Source organism: Myxocyprinus asiaticus, chromosome 33 (genome assembly GCF_019703515.2).
Source record: "Myxocyprinus asiaticus isolate MX2 ecotype Aquarium Trade chromosome 33, UBuf_Myxa_2, whole genome shotgun sequence".
Lineage (NCBI taxonomy): Eukaryota > Metazoa > Chordata > Actinopteri > Cypriniformes > Catostomidae > Myxocyprinus > Myxocyprinus asiaticus.
In genome coordinates this window covers 2,458,192-2,475,629 of record NC_059376.1, presented here as the reverse complement: position 1 = coordinate 2,475,629, position 17,438 = coordinate 2,458,192, and the positions used below count along the sequence as shown (strand labels likewise).

The 17,438-nt window shown below is 36.7% G+C and overlaps 1 protein-coding gene across 2 annotated transcripts in view; it reads right to left on the bottom strand.

Moving 5' to 3' along the window:
* The window catches only part of LOC127424009 (prickle-like protein 2), a 100,859-nt gene that overhangs the window by 30,098 nt on the left and 53,323 nt on the right, over nt 1-17,438 (bottom strand). Inside the window, exon 1 of one of the 2 annotated variants that reach the window (XM_051668764.1) lies at nt 2,295-2,434. The exons of the other annotated variant lie outside the window; for it this stretch is intronic. The gene's annotated coding sequence lies outside the window, so the exon portion shown is untranslated. Of the gene's footprint in view, nt 1-2,294; nt 2,435-17,438 lie in introns of those variants that run through there. 2 annotated transcript variants of the gene reach the window in all.

Below are 17,438 nucleotides of genomic sequence, written 5' to 3'. Positions count from 1 at the left end.
AAACGTTAAAAGCCTCATTTGTAAAATATCTTGCTTAATACTGACGTGACGAGAATAATATATGTACAGAGAGTAGTTATATACAGGTATGTGTATATGTATATGCAAAGAGGCATGGGTACAGGTAGTATAAATATGAAAAATAGAAATCTAAAATCTAAAAAAGTTAATTTGTAAATTTCACATATGGGTTTGGACTAGGTTTGTCAACTGACTCAAATTTTTTACTGAATTATTTACATCAAATGCCATTTAATTAATCAAATTAATCTTGATTAATCGCATATCAATAGATTATTTGCCGGGAAAGGCTCCCAAATAAAATTGATTCAATATATGATCCAATCATTATAAATAATTATATTTAAATAATTTTAAATATAATATAATATTTACATATTAAATAAAGTAATTCAGATAATTAAAATACTAAAACATTAAAATCATTACTGTGACAGACTAGTAAAGCATTGCTTAAGCAATTCAAATGTCACTTAGGAGGGCGATTTTTTTATTTTATTTTTTTTATTTACAAGCCTACAGTTTTACTGGCCAACAGTCAATCTGTCCAAGGTAGACTTATTATAAGGGCTTTTCTAAAGAGGTGTCTATGTACACATGCGTCTGACAGATGCTTTTGGAGCATCTCACTTTGATTGCGTTGCATCAAACACTGTGTCATGTTGAACTTAGTTTGAAACTTAGAAAAACACATCTTGAGACCCCTGCATTTTGGAGTTGTGCTCCATCAAGCTGTGTTTGAACGCAAGAACGAGTCCTCATCTTATGTGTCTGCTGTCAGTGAATGTGGTTTGTTGTCTGTACAGCTGGAGTTGTGCTGACTGCCCCCTGCTGACTGACTTCAAGCTTGAAATGCTCCGTTGGTAGGAATATTCATTACTATGGTCCAAAGGCATGATTAATTGTGTTATTTGTTTAACATGTTGTTCTTTATATAATCAATCACACTGAATTAATGCGTTAAATTGAAGCCCTAGTTTGCACAACAGGTAGCATATATAAATTTGAATTTACATATTATTTTTAAATTGATGTTGAATACATGATGAAGTTGCTTAGATTTTGTCAAAGTAGTCAACCAAATGGTTATTCTGTGAACATGCGCTACACGTTTCCCCATGTTTATTTCGGCATCTCCTGCTGAAAACGTCTAGATGTGAATGAACAGTGGGGGATATATATATATATATAATTTCAAGACACCATATTTATTGATGGAAAACATGGATGAATTTGTACATTATTAAAAAGCCAAAAATGAAAACATATAATTTATTTAATTAATGTTATAATAATATAGCTAGTTAAAAGGATCCCTGTATATTTAACAGAATTAGCTAAAAGAGAATTTCTTTCAAAATGGACATTAAAACTGAAATATACCCAAATGAATCAGAATCAAATCGAAATCTAAAGCAGAATTAAATGGAGAATTTGTAAATTAAAATCACAAATCGAATCGGACAATCTGTTTTGACACCAAGCCCTAATGGAGACTAAGGCTCTCAGTCCCTAACATTGTGCCTGTATTTACATTTTTTGTATGAATTCCTTTACCCATTAAACAACTGTAATTTTTTTATTTATTTTTATTTTATTTTTTTTACAGTGTATCATGTGACTATTTTAACAATTACTTTCCACAGTTTAACACAATACCAAAATTATTATTATTATTATTCATTCTATACATATTTCATAAGCCGTATTTGATCAAATAAAAATCATATCTGAGGTTTGGGTAGCTGTGAAGAATGTGTTAAAAAATGTCTTTAAAAACATGCTTTAGTGCACCATTTAACAAAAAGAAACTGATTATCATTTACATAAGAATTAAAACATCATACTGTCAGTTCAAACTCACATGACAATCCCTGCTCATTGTAGCACAGACATTATTATTATCATCACTATCAGATTTTGCCCTCTGATCTGTGTTTTTGATGGACTCTGGTTTGTGAACTGAAACCTGGAGGCTTTTTATAAAACATCACACAATCTTACAACACACATGATGTCACTGTGACATCACAGACATGCTTGCCACATGAACCTCAAATTGCTCTTTAGTGTCAGCAGGGAAAAACAGAAAGACTCCAAATACAGTGGCCAAAGACGACAAAACCAAACAGCAACAACGATTTCCTGTAGATGAACGCCGCAGTCTTTCCTCATACACTACATACAGTACAGTACAGACTGTGTTTACATGTTAGAAGCCCTGAATATCACTTTTAAGATACAATGCAATCTAGATGAAACATCACACAGACCTGCTTTAGATGACATCTTCATATCTGCATCAACAAATAACCCGAGGGCCTGAAAACCAGAGAGAAAAATAAAAAGCGCAGCGCTAAAGCCAGAAGAAACACTTTTCTCTTTTATGTGTCATGCCTCATCCCTCGCTCTCTCATTCTGCCTGTGGATTTGACTATTTCTGTGTGGGTGTGTGTGAGAAAGAGAGCGCGCGAGAGAGAGAGAGCTCTTTATGTAAAAGGCGTCATGAGAGCATTCTCTCTGCTGGTGTTGACCATCGCTTCTCTTTATGCACTTTATATCATCACAATACTGCCGTTGTACAGCCTACGGTTACTTTAGATTTGTGTTCTTAGTAAATGCCATTTTACTGCACAAGAAATTACACTTCTAGCACAAGCTGTCATTTTGGAAATGTGTCAGAACTAAGGCTAAATTAAAACATTAATTCAGTGTGATTAATTAAACCTATAAAGTTGTGCATATCATATTTGATACATGATTTTCTAAAGCCACTACATCATCAACATGATCAAAACTTTGCTGAAAAACCTGTTGTATGTAGTATACTAGATGTCTACTGCCTCTTGTCCACCTTTGGACAGTGATGCACATCTTTTTGCTGTGAAATCTTTGCTGATCATTTTTACAATAATGATTACATTGTTACTGATGTTTCATAATGAGTATTTAATGAACCGTTAAAATTTTGTTCATTCTTTTACAGAAAACTCTCATTGAGATGTGTGTATACTGTATGATACAACAGGCTTTTGAGGCATATCTCTCAATAATAATTGCATTCAATTCATGCCCACCACAACAAAAAACAGAGCTTTGAAAATGCTGACATAATTTTAAAGATTTATTTAAACTGGGAATTGAGATTTATATGTATTTTATGTGTACAGCCTGCTCTGTCATTATAAAGATCTCATTGTTTTACATACAAGCTATTATCTTCTTATTATAACATTTTTATTTCTTCTTATTTTTATACATTTCAGCTTTTTTAAATGTCAATATAGTGTTTTTTGCATAAAATGCATATCATTATATATATATATATATATATATATATATATATATATATATATATATATATATATATATATCTCATATTTGATGTGCTGAATTGTAATGCCATACATTTCAATAGACCAGGGCAAGGAGAGAAAGTTGTGGCCAAACTCATAAACATATGATATCTCTGAAAAGCCCAGCGTGTCCTCTTAAGATACAGCAAGACTTTCTACTGTGGCATGTATGGGCTAATAGAAGTGTAAATAGCAAAATTACTTAAAAATGAATAGCTGGTTCTGATGATAATGACCTTTAAAGCCTGATATATCAAATACATAAAAAAAAAAAAAAAAGAAAGAAAATCTAATTGTCTGACTATTATTTCATTTGTCAGGCTTTATGGGGTTAAATAACATGTTAAATCACACCAAACAAAAAAGTCATGAAAAACTATTTTTTTAAATTATTTAATTATCTTCCCCGAGGTCCACTGATAATGTCAGTAAAGTTTTTTGCACCAAAACTGCCATATTTTAGTAATAAATGATAATTTTCCACCCTGTTGGCCCTATGGCCCACTGTCTGAAATGCTCGGTTTTGACCTCAGTGTCTCATTTAAATGTCAATGTAAACACCCACAGTTCTGATTGGCTAACATCGTGCAGCCCCTCAAATACAACCATATTTGGATCTCAATCGGAAGAGAATGAACAAACTCTCCACATTATAAAACTACATTTCAGGGTTTACACACAATGCACATCCAACATATTGCATCCAAGTATTTTCAACAGTCAATTACATTTGAAATATTCATGAATTAAACTGTTTACTCACAGTTTTGCTGTCAAGTCCAAGTGTTTATAACTGCCCCATTCTTCAATAACAGTTCCTTTGCAAAGCTTCAATCATATTATGACTGATTCTCAAGCAGTCCATAATGATATTAGCTGCACAAACACAGTCCATAGCACAGGGGAACATGACGCAGATCACCAGAAACGCATCCAAACAGTCAAAGACGTCCAGCTAGTGCTTGTTTTCATACACCAACGATTAAAAATAGCGCAGATGGGTGCAAGAACAGCAAGAAGAGCAGCTGAATGAAACTGAATGGCATCTCCGTTTCTGACACCGCATCTTTTAAAAGTATTATAAATGCTCTTTTTAGACGGGGAGGAATTTGGAGTTCTGAAATTTACAGTATGTATGTGTGTATAATACAGTTACCTCTTATACTGTATGTCTAAATATCAAGGAAAATAATTTTCCATTTCATGACGCCTTTAATGCAATTAATCACAACACCATAATAAGGAATTTTCTGAATGAGCAGTTCAAGCTTGAAGTTTTTAAGTTTCAAACTACATTTAACTTGACACAGCGTCCTACGTTCCTAAACATGGCGTTTATGGCTAGAGATGAAACAATATTTTGACTTCAGAAGCCACTTTTTGTATTGTCCAGTCATGACTTTAAATGTCTGCCACATACAGTAATGTAATGTCTTTGAATTATCTCATAATAATTCAAATGATCGTTTTTTTATTATTAATATAATTATTATATTCATTATATATTATAGTTATAATTATTTTTGTTATTTTAAATATTGAAATCTGATATGGAAGTACTGATGTGTGCGATTAATTGTGATTATTTAATTAAATAATTGGCAAATCATGTAATTTATAAACATTTTAAGCAGCTGACAGCCCTAGTCAGAACACACTGTAATGCAATACAATGGGAACCAGAGCATTAGCTTAAGTTCTTATTCTACTATCACTTGAAGTCAGACTTACAACTTGGAAACCCGTGCAGATATCCACAACTCAGGTTCAAGACACAATATGAACATGGCGACACAGAGCGAGTTACGGTTAATGGTAAACAATCGCTTAAGCAAATAAAATGCACTGACTGTTCAACACCTGTTAAGCAAACATTTCCAGAGACAAACGCACACCTGCAAAACAAATGCTGTTGTCCTTTGTTCCTTTTCAAAATGGTGTTGCCATCTCGTGAGCATCAGACAACAGATCACTTTTATGGAAAAAAGATGGAGCTATCAAGTAGTAATATTCCACATGTGTGATGCATTGCTCAAGCAGTATTGCGTTTGCGTACTTATGAAGAGTGTGTTTCTGGCCTGAGTGTTAAACTTATAGAATAACTATACAATACCCACAGAAACCCACAATTACTGTGAATACACAGACGTTTTAAATCCAAACATTTCAGACAAGTAGACTACAGAGACACAAGCAAATCACATTTCTCAATCGTTTCTGACTTAAGCAAGAAATTATATCTAGGCCTTCAGTGACGACGATGAAGATGAGAAAATAATTTGTGAGCCCACACACTTGGCGTCAGTCAGTGGCAGTGAGTGGGCCCTCGACACATGACAGCTCTTCATAATACAGCTGTAATTACTGCCATTGTGTTTGAGCTGATAATTAAGCCTCAGTGATGGCTACACGTCACCATGTATTAATGACAAAACGATACTCGTTGGGCTTACTTTATGAGTTTATGAAGGGTCCTTCTCCAGAAGAGCACATTTAATATTAGCAGCAGACATCAGGGTCATTCCTGTAATGCAGAGCATTTTCAACTCTGTAACTTTTACAAAATGAATAAGCCTCTGTTGAAATTTAAGGAAGTACATATATTTGATTAAAAGGGTCTATCAGACTGTAAGAATTATGCTAAGCTCAGTCACTTAAAGTTTATTAACTATACAGAAGAACAGGCTGGAACATAACAGGAAGAATATAAAGAGCTAAAGTTAGCCATTCTACCTAATCTACCTAACAGTAATTTACTGTACATGACAGTTCGTTTTGATGTTTTTTATTTTATTTTTATCATGCAAATTTCTCTAATTTTATTAAACAGGATGGGATGTTTTAGAGTAAGACAAACCAACTAAAACCAAAGAAAAAATGCAATGCTAATATATACTGATGTTTGTTCTGCTGTTTTCCCACCAAAAATGATGGAGGATGATGTCATTAAGGAACTGGCTGGTATTTTACAAAAGACTAACTGGATGGAAAGTAATATTGTGCACATGGAGTAAAATTTGAAACACCATAATTTTTTTTTTTTAATTATTAAAAAAAAGGTTACCTATTAAAACAATATTCCTAGAAACAGATCAATATTTAAGTCCTTTTTTACTATGAATCTACACTTTCACTTGCACTTTCAGACACCTGCTGGTGGGGCTGGACAAAGGTGGAGATTTATAGTAAAAAAATTACTTAAATATTGATCTGTTTCTCATCCTTACCTATCATATCACTTCTGAAGACATGGATTAAACCCCTGGAGTTGTATGGATTATGTTTATGCTGTCTTTTTTGTGCTTTTTGGAGCTTCAAAGTTCTGGTCACCATTCACTTACATTGTATGGACCTACTGAGCTGAAATATTCTTCTAAAAATCTTCATTTGTGTTCAGCAGATGAAAGAAAGTCATACACATCTAGGATCTGGGAGTAAATGATGAGATAATTTCTTTTTGGGGTGAACTATTCCTTTAAGAAATTGACTTTTTATTTTTTTATTTTAATTATATGGAATTGAGAAATGGCAACATCCAATCAAACTAAAGTGAAATTATTTGAAATTCACCCCTACATTCACTTAAGTTTTCTGTGATAAAAGAAAAATAATATGATTTCCAACTTTAAAAATTGTGATTGTGACTATTGTGCATCGAGACAACTAAGACAAATATGATGGGGACATAAAAAATGTACTGCATGGTATGAATGACCCATCTTCTACCTATGCTTCAGTTCACTTTGTGGAAATGAATCTTATCGCTGCATCTGAATATGCATTCTTGTCTACTACGCTGAAAAAATATATTTTTCAGTGAAGTAAATATAGCACAAAAGTATAAGTACTTTCGACACAGAATAAGTTCGTTTAAGCATAAAAATATTAAGATATTCCACGTTTATGCTTAATTCAAACATGCAGAAATGAATGCCCTAGCTTTATCATATCATATTATGGTTGTTTGTTATCTTAACAATGTGTCAGTGTGTATTAATCCTTATGGTTTCACTGTTTGCAAGTTGATTTACAACGTTTTTATTGTTAATTTTGTTGTTACGTTTGGTAACTTCTTGTTTTGTATAGTCTGAAGTTCATTTTCTTTCAAAATTTCACGTTCATGATTGAAAAAATTTGTTGTTAATTTTTACTGTCATTATTGTGTTTTGTGCACCATTTTCAGGTCTGCGTGCGCAGCTCTGGATCTTGTTTCTATCACCATTAAAGCAAGGTGATGTTGTCTATTAGACTTCATAGCATGCATTAAACTTCAATGTGGAACAAAGGCAACCTGAGTAAACACAAAACACAGTTGTTAAATATATATATTTTTTATTGAATCAAAATAGTTTTGCAACACCTACATCACCCATGTGAAAAACTAACTGCCCCCTTAAACTTAATAGATGGTTGTGGTGGGGCCTGGGTAGCTCAGCAAGTAAAGGCACTGCCTACCACCCCTGGAGTCGCGAGTTCGAATCCAGGGCGTGCTGAGTGACTCCAGCCAGGTCTCCTAAAGCAACCAAATTGGCCTGGTTGCTAGGGAGGGTAGAGTCACATGGGGTAACCTCCTCATGGTCGCTATAATGTGGATCTCGCTCTCAGTGGGGCGCGTGGTGAGTTGTGCTGTGGAGAATAGCATGAAGCCTCCACACGCGCTATGTCTTCACGGTAACGTGCTCAACAAGCCACGTGATAAGATGCGTCTCAGATGTGGAGGCAACTGAGATTCGTCCTCCGCCACCCGGTTTGAGGCGAGTCACTACAACATCACGAGGACTTAGAGCGCATTGGGAATTGGGCATTCCAATTTGGGGAGAAAAGGGGAGAAAATAAAAAAAATAATGCAACATCTGAAACCAAACGCTTCCGATAACTGGAGATCAGTCTTTCACAACGCTGTGGTGGAATTTTGGCCCACTCTTCTTTGCAGAACTGCTTTAGTTCAGCCATATTGGAGGGTTTTTGAGCATGAACTGCCCGTTTAAGGTCCTATCACAGCATCTCAATCGGGTTCAAGTCAGGACTTTGACTAGGCCACTCCAAAATTTTAATTTAGCTTCTATTGAGCCATTCAGAGGTGGACTTACTCCTATGCTTTGGATCATTGTCTTGCTGCATAATCCAGTTGAGCTTGAGCTTCAACTCACGGACTGATGACCGGACACTCTCCTAGAGGATTTTCTGGTTGAGAGCAGAATTAATGTTTCCCTCAATTATTGCAAGTTGTGCTGAAGCAGCAAAGCATCCCCACACCATCACACTACCACCACCATGCTTGACTGTAGGTATGATGTTCCTTTTGTCGAATTTTGTGTTTGATTTACGCCAGATGTAACGGGACCCCTGTCTTCCAAACAGTTCCACTTTCAACTCATCAGTCCACAGAACATTCTCCCAAAAGGTTTGAGGATCATCAAGGTGTGTTTTGGCAAAATTCAGATGAGCCTTAATGTTCTTCTGGGTTAGCAGTGGTTTTCGCCTTGCCACTCTTCCATGGGTGGCATTTTTGTCTAATGTCTTTCTGATAGTGGAGTCATGAACAGTGACCTTTATTGATGTGAGAGAGGCCTGCAGTTCCTTGGATGTTGTCCTTGGCTTTTTTGTGACTTCCTGGATGAGTTGTCGCTGTGCTTTTTGAGAAATTTTGGAAGGTCGGCCACTTCTGGGAAGGTTCACTACTGTGCCAAGTTTTCTCCATTTGGAGATAATGGCTCTCACTTGGTTCTTTGGAGTCCCAGAGCCTTTGAAATAGCTTTGTAACCCTTTCCAGACTGATATATTTCTATCACCTTTTTTCTCATCATTTCGGGAATTTCTTTCGACCTTGGCATTGTGTGCTACTGGATGAGACCTTTTAGCCAATTTCATGCTGCTGAAAAAGTTCTATTTAGGTGTTGATTTGTTTGAACAGGGCTGGCAGTAATCAGGTCTGGGTGTGTCTAGTCCAGCTGAACACCATTATGAATGCAGTTTTATAGATTTGGGGATTTAGTAACTAGGGGGTCAAATACTTGTTCCACACAGGTATTGGATACATTTTTTGCTTCAATAAATCACATTATCATTTAAAAACTGTATTTTGTGTTTACTCAGATTGCCTTTGCAATACTAATATATATATATATATATATATATATATATATATATATATATATATATATATATATATATATGGTGTTAAAAAGCATGGATCAAATAAGAATTTAAATACAAATTGTGTAATTTCTGTAGCATCAAACGGGATTGTAAATATAAATTGATTATAAAAAATTATTATTTCCAAAGAGGTTTCCAGAACACACTTGCCGTTCTCAGTCTGACATTGCTCACACAAACTAGTTGCCACTAAACGGCTAATTACAACTAGGCCTGGCCCAAACTCACGCCATTTGTTGAGCCAGAAGTTGACATGTCACTCAAACACAGGGGAACAAGGTTTTTAAAGTGATACATAATCAGTTTACATTCTTCAATGAAATCGACCTAAAATTGGCTTACTTATAATTGTCTCTTTGATTTTAACATCAGAAAAATTACATACTTAATGTGATGTTGGTTCACATTTTATAAAATATTTATTATACTACAAATTTATTTGCATTTCTGCACCATCACTGTCTCAAAAACACTGGAGAGAAGTTGTTTCGGAGTCCAGCCTCCTAAAAATGAGTTGATTACGACTGAAAACAGACTGAACTGTATGACAATGATGTAAACAGAGCTCAACAGATAGTGGCAAGCGCTGCTGACATTTTCAAAATTAAATGCAAAAATCTTGCTAATAATCGTTGTTGTGGATCAGTGTTTTAGGTTTGTTTTGTTGCTTATGCTTTCTTACTTTCATGTGTTTCCAGATTTCCAATTTTTTATTTTCACCTTCCCATGCCGTGAGACATTTTGTTTCATGGTGTAATATGGCGCTCATAATTAATCTATTGCATGTGTTTAGAAACAGATATAGTGTGGTCGTTCAGGTCAGGATGTCAGTTTCTTGTGTAGTAACACTTTTCATCAACTTAATAGATGTTATAAAGCGCTTTAAGTTTATTGTGATAGCTACAACCCATTGGATATGCATGTTCTGATAACTCACTAACTTTCATCTGACTTTGTGACAGGTATCAGCAGATAAGCATCTTAGTCAGATTAGCTGCCATATTTAAAAGACCTAGTAAAATCAAAATAGGAGACCATTTTTTGAGACCAGTTTTCTTCAGACCAAATCATTAATAATCTTGACATCATCTTGCACTAAACAGATGTTTGTCTTGAAAGAAAGAAAGAATTACAGTCTGTCCATTGTTCAGTCGACAAAACATTGAAAGCGCATCCAGTGGACAATCAGGAAGCAATCTTGTGTTCCTCCTGCGCTACTTCTTACTTGTTGGTTTATATACATGTGAGAGACAGATGTCTTTGGCTGCTGTGCCATGTCTTGCCAAAATGCATTCATTTCCTTTTTAGGAAAAAAAAGAAAACAATGTGTAACAATAATGCTTTATTAACAGTTTCCAGATAAAGCCTTTCACAGTGTAATGATAGAAATGCACTAAAATTTCTCCAATTCAAGTAGCCTAACATTAAACATTTCCCAAAGTCTAAATGGGTGTATGACTAATTGAGAGAACTACTGCAATGGGCATTAAATCTCTTAAACTCTCATCCTCCACACAGTTTTAATTGGCCAGCAGACTGTGGCTATCCTCTTTGCTACACAATCTTGAAGTTGTGTTCATGATGTGTGTCAGTGAGTCAACGCCAGCATCAAGCGGCACTTTGAACTCCACATAAAAAGCGCTGCAGACAGCGTTTTTGTGATAGTTAAGACTTGGCGTGCTTCTGTGGTAAATAAATTGTGCCAAGTCCCATCTGGACTTGTTTTGTACAACAAATAGCATTAAGAGGTCCTTTCTCCATCATTTTATCACTGACAACGGCTGTTATGTGTTTGTTTTTGGTGTGTGCGTCAATGTAATGACACATTACAAAGGTTCTGCCAAAGTCCCATCAGTGTTCATGCTGGTTTATGCTTTATTAACAGTAAATGTGTTAATCGCTATTAAAAAAATAACTTATTAAACTTTTTTAGTTAAACGCATGCATTAACACAATTTTGACAGCTCTAGACTAATAAAATAAAATTTTCCTTGATATTTTGACAAATAAGAGATCTTTCTTCTATAAAAACACACTGTGAATTTCAGAACTCAAAACTTAATCCCTAATGCAATAAAAGCATTTATTGAAACCAAGCTGCCAAAACACCTCATTCTCTATTTCCTAATATTGTGATGTCACAAAGGGTACTCATGAATTCATGACCGCCTCTACAGAAACAACATCAACGCCTACTTTACATCATCACACCCTTGGCCCCGCCCACTGGGGCCCAGTAGGTACTCAGAGAGAGAAAGAAAGCAGGGCAAACAGTGTGGCCTAGTGTATTCTAACTATTCCTGAACACCGCCCATCTGCTCCATTTTTAATTGTTGGTGTATGTAAACACACACTAGATGGACGTCTTTGACAGTTTTGATGCGTTTCCAGCGATGTGCATTTCAGTACAGGATAATACTGGAAACTGGATGTGTGCGTCTTCATTGTGCTTTGGAACATGTGTGTGCGTCATGTGGATGTGTCTTCAACGTATTTCAGCGTGGATTGCATGTTTTGTCGGCTTGTATCAGCGTGATTGGTTGTTAACCAGTCATAAAACGATTCAAGCTTTGCCAAGGAATTGTTATTGAAGGATGGGGCAGTTAAAAACTCTTGGACCAGATCAAAACCATAAGTAAACAGTTCCATTCATGAATATTTCAAATGTCACGACTGTTTGATATTTTATGGTGCTGACACACTTCTTACACATCTGTTGACACGATGCAACAGCTTGAGGCTGTCTACACCGGGCACATCAACACAAACTTTCTTTTATTTTTTTAATTAATTTTTTTAAATAAAAATAAATCTCCCCAGTTTGGAATGCCCAATTCCTAATGCGCTCTAAATCTTCGTGGTGGCGTAGTGACTCGCCTCAATCTGGGTGGTGGAGGACCAATCTCAGTTGCCTCCACGTCTGAGACTGTCAATCCATGCATCTTATCACGTGGCTTGTTGAGTGCATTACTGCGGAGACGTAGCGCATGTGGAGGCTCACGCTATTCTCTGCGGCATCCACGCACAACTCACCATGTGCCCCACTGAGAGTGAGTACCACATTAGAGTGAGGAGGTTAACTCAACATGACTCTACCCACCCTAGCAACTGGGCCAATTGGTTGCTTAGGAAGCCTGACTGGAGTCACTAAGCACACCCTGGATTCGAACTTGCGACTCCAGGTGTGGTAGTCAGCGTCTTTACTTGCTGAGCTACACAGGCACCCGCAACACAAACTTTCTAAATCATTTATTTGTGTTGTTGGCAGTAGTAGCATCAGTGAGTGCAGCGCAAAATGGAACGGGACATCTGTTTACCGTCTGTGTGCCTTGCCGCAATGGACGCTTCCATGGTAGACAGCATTATTGATTATAATGGGTTTTATTGCTTTTGACTTGACTCTCACATCCAGTGTAGACAGGGTGTGAGTGTTAACAGTTGTGCTTGAGATTAACAGTTTTATATATTTGAATGCAATGTGTTGGATGCGCATTATCTGTTAACCCTGAAATTTAGTTTTATAAATGTTGTGGTCTTGTTCATTCTCTTCCGATTGAGTTTAAAATATGGCTGAATTTGAGGGGCTGCACGATGTTAGCCAATCAGAACAGTGGGCATTTATGTTGATGTTTAAAGGAGGAGCTGAGCCAAAACCGAGTGTTAAGAAAGAGGGCCTGAGGCAGGGTGGGAAATTATTATACATTACTAAATTATGACTGTTTTAATGCAAAAAAAAAAAAAAAAAACTTTACTGACATTATCAGTGGACCTAAGGTAAGATAATAAAACAATATAAAAAAAAGAGCATTTAATGACCCCTTTAATACACCAATGAACATGCCATCTGTTCAATTCTGATGCACTTTTTCAAGCCGTTTTTAACAAAAGTCCTGTGTGAAGCATCCCTAAGACAGTAAAACAATTTAAACAGATTATTTACTGTACCCTTACAGCTCATTTTCATTCATTTCAAACATGGTGTTGTTTCAATTATTGTTGGTTAAATCCTAGGTGTAACATTTTGCATTCCTAGGCCCCTGGTACTATCAACTACCTTCAAAACAGGGATGCGTTAAAACAGAATGTTACTTTAATGTCACATCGGGTAATTTTATTGTAACACTGAGCACTCGTGGTATTTTAAGGCATCATGTTGGCAGTGCCATTAAAGCATCAAGCCCTAGAGCTTTTCAGCACTGTACACACAGCGAGTTGTTTGTGGGATTTGGAGTGCTCTCTCTGACCGTGAAAACATGAATCATTCAAACGAACAGCAGGATGCTGCCTGTGCCTCTCTTTCCAGTGAACAGCGCTCGTGCTCTGGTCGCCATGGAGCTTGCCACAGTAACAAGTTTCCGTGGAAACCTCGCTCAGCTGCGAGCTGTAAGCAAGAAAGCCCAGCGTACCCACAACACATTTCACAGTTCCTACACAGTGAGCGAGAGCAATCTAACCTCCCTCAAACATTGCTCACTGTCAATCTTTCTTTGTGTCACAAATCTATTCTCTCTAAAGCTCCTCGCTGTCTGTCATTGGTGGCAATGCTTTTATTGGTGGCATTTCTCTGCAAAATTTGTAAGCAACGTGAATCTCACCAAAACATGTTCAGGTTGCATTTCATCACACAACAGATATTATATTTTACTTTTTTTATTTTGAAATTATTTTCACAACTATTAAACACATTTTACCCTCAAATTGTCATTATTGTAATGCAACTGAATCTAATTTTCATTACTAGGCCCTTTTCCACCTACAGTCCTGATACTTTTCTCTTTGTAACTTTCTAGATGAGAACTCTTACAAGGAACGGAACACCCGAAGAGACTTTTCCCTGTTGCATTCGCACTCACAAAAGTAACCACCGTAGTGATGTCATCTAGTATCGACCATTATTATTCTGATGTAATTTGCATGTGCGTTTCAATAGCAACAATAACAACAACAACAAAATCAACAATACCGATGGAGGACGTAAGGATCAGAGCTACACTTTTTTTTTTTGTTTAGGGCTGTTTTTTACAAACTTCGCAGCATCAGAAAACATAGGCAGCTGCCTTATCAGTTAACGGTTTAAACAAAAGTGTTTTTGGATGAATGGAACTCTCTAAACAGTTTCAAAATCACCTTGTTTCATCCTGCCTTCAACCATCCTTATACAGTCTCCAAATGGAAGCATTTTCCAGTTTTCGGACGCAGCTTGTGTCTTCAGGTTACAGTTTTAACTGGGCTCGTAAGCCGTATGTGCGGTGCTCCGTGCTGCAGCCGGAGAGATGAAACGAGGCGGCAAAAGCGCTGTTTAACTGCACAGCACACGCTGAACTATGCAGACAACATGTTGAAAATGCACTAAACCTATTTATCAACACAATCATTTACAGTAAAGGCTTTTATGACTCAACATAAATTACTGTACTGAAATACTCACTCATTGACTTAAGAGTCTTGATGCAAGTTAACCATGCAGTAACAGGCACACAATACATCCCTCATGTAAACTATTTTTAGTGTACAATAAAGATCAATTACCCACTCTCGATAAACATCAGATTATTTGTATCCATCATCCCAGGAAAAAGTCGATGTAGTAATCCAGAAATCACTTTATTTTCTTTATAGTCACACAGTACAGATGCAATGAAAACTCAAAGCGTGTCTCCCGATGAAGTCACACACACACACACATACACACATACGTATGTGAAACGGGGGATTTTCTTTGGATACTTTGTTTGTTATATGTTTTTCTGTTAAGGGAATAGTAAAATTAGCATATTCCTCTCAGTAGCAGGCTAGCAGCTAGTTGTTTACTATTGGTGGCTATGGAGCTCCTCTCCTTTCTCAATGCAGGTTTTTGACCAATCACAGGCTGCAGCACCACCCACAGTTCCACAGTCCCTATATGCCCAAAAAGTACCTACCCCTCCGGAGTAGGAGCTAAATATGTCCCCTAAAACGGCTTCGAGACGGCTTCAAAACAAGCGATCCATAAAGAGAACAACAACCATTTAAGTTTTTTGGAGTAAAAATTTTATTTGAGGCTCAACTTGTGCAGTTGTCATAACAACTCAAAGTAGGTAATGATATCAACTTAACTAACCTCAGACCATCTCTTCTTGTAATCTACACACTGTCTATAAAAAATGGTCATCTCAACTCTGTGAAGTATCAGCACTATACAGTCACATGTTTTTTGACCAAGCTTGGAAAATTCCAGAAAATGATGCCAAGCCTTTAGACAATTAGCCAATTAGCTTCTGATAGGAGGTGTACTGAATTGGAGGTGTACCTGTGGATGTATTTTAAGGCCTACTTTCAAACTCAGTGCCTCTTTGCTTGTCATCATGGGAAAATCAAAAGAAATAAGCCAATTTTTTTCCACAAAAAATTGTGGACCTCCACAAGTCTAGTTTATTCTTGGGAGCATTTTCCAAACACCTGAAGGTAACACGTTCATCTGTACAAACAATAGAACACAAGTATAAACACCATGGGACCCATAGCCATCATACCACTCAGGAAGGAGGCACATTCTGTCTCCTAGAGATGAACGAAGTTTGGTGTGAAAAGATCAAATCAATCCCAGAACCACAGCAAAGGACCTTGTGAAGATGCTGGAGGAAACAGGTAGACAAGTATCTATATCCACAGTAAAACAAGCCCTATATCGACATAACCTGAAAGGCTGCTCAGCAAGGATGAAGCCACTGCTCCAAAACCACCATAAAAAAGCCAGACTACAGTTTGCATGTGCACATGGGGACAAAGATCTTACTGTTTGGAGAAATGTCCTCTGGTCTAATGACACAAAAATTGCCCGTAGTGACCATCGTTATGTTTGGAGGAAAAAGGGTGAGGCCAAAGAACACCATCCCAACTGTGAAGCATGGGGGTGGTAGAATCATGGTGTGGGGTACTTTGCTGCAGGAGGGACTGATGCACTTCACAAAATAGATGGCATCATGAGGAAGGAAAATTATGTGGATATATTGAAGTAACATCTCAAGACATCAGCCAGGAAGTTAAAGCTCGGTCCAAATGGGTCTTCCAAATGGACAATGACCCCAAGCATACCTCCAAAGTTGTGTCAAAATGGCTTAAGGACAACAAAGTCAAGGTATTGGAGTGGCCATCACAAAGTCATGACCTCAACCTGATAGAATATTTGTGAGCAGAACTGAAAAAGCGTGTACGAGCAAGGAGGCCTACAAACCTGACTCAGTTACACCAGTTCTGTCTGGAGGAATGGGCCAACCAGCAACTTATTGTGAGAAGCTTGTGGAAGGCTACCCAAAACGTTTGACCCAAGTTAAACAATTTAAAGGTAATGTTACCAAATACTAACAAAGTGTATGTAAACTTCTGACCCACTGGGAATGTGATGAAAGAAATAAAAACTGAAATAAATAATTCTCTCTACTATTATTCTGACATTTCACATTTTTAAATAATGTAGTGATCCTAACTGACCTAAGACAGGGAATGTTTTCTATAATTAAATGTCAGGAATTGTGAAAAACTGAGTTTATATGTATTTGGCTAAGGTGTGTATAAACTTCTGACTTCAACTGTATATATGTAGTTAAGCTCCTTTTGAATTAAATGTCTTGATGTGCTAATTGCCATGAAACCAACATTGATCTGAAATGGGCTCAGCTCGCATCCCTCTCGATAAGAGAAAAATAGAACGCATTAAAGACAGAAAAGAAAATGTTGACCTCTGTGCAGAAGAACACTGTAATTAGGTAGTGATAAATTTAACCTCCTTTTCCCCGCTGTGTGTGGAAGACACTATCACTTGTGTGTTTAACTGTATTTGTGTGGGACGGCCTGAAATAGGAGCCTAGATTAAGAGTTAAATTGCAGCACAGTAAAGCAGAACTGCAGAAAGCAGAAAATGAA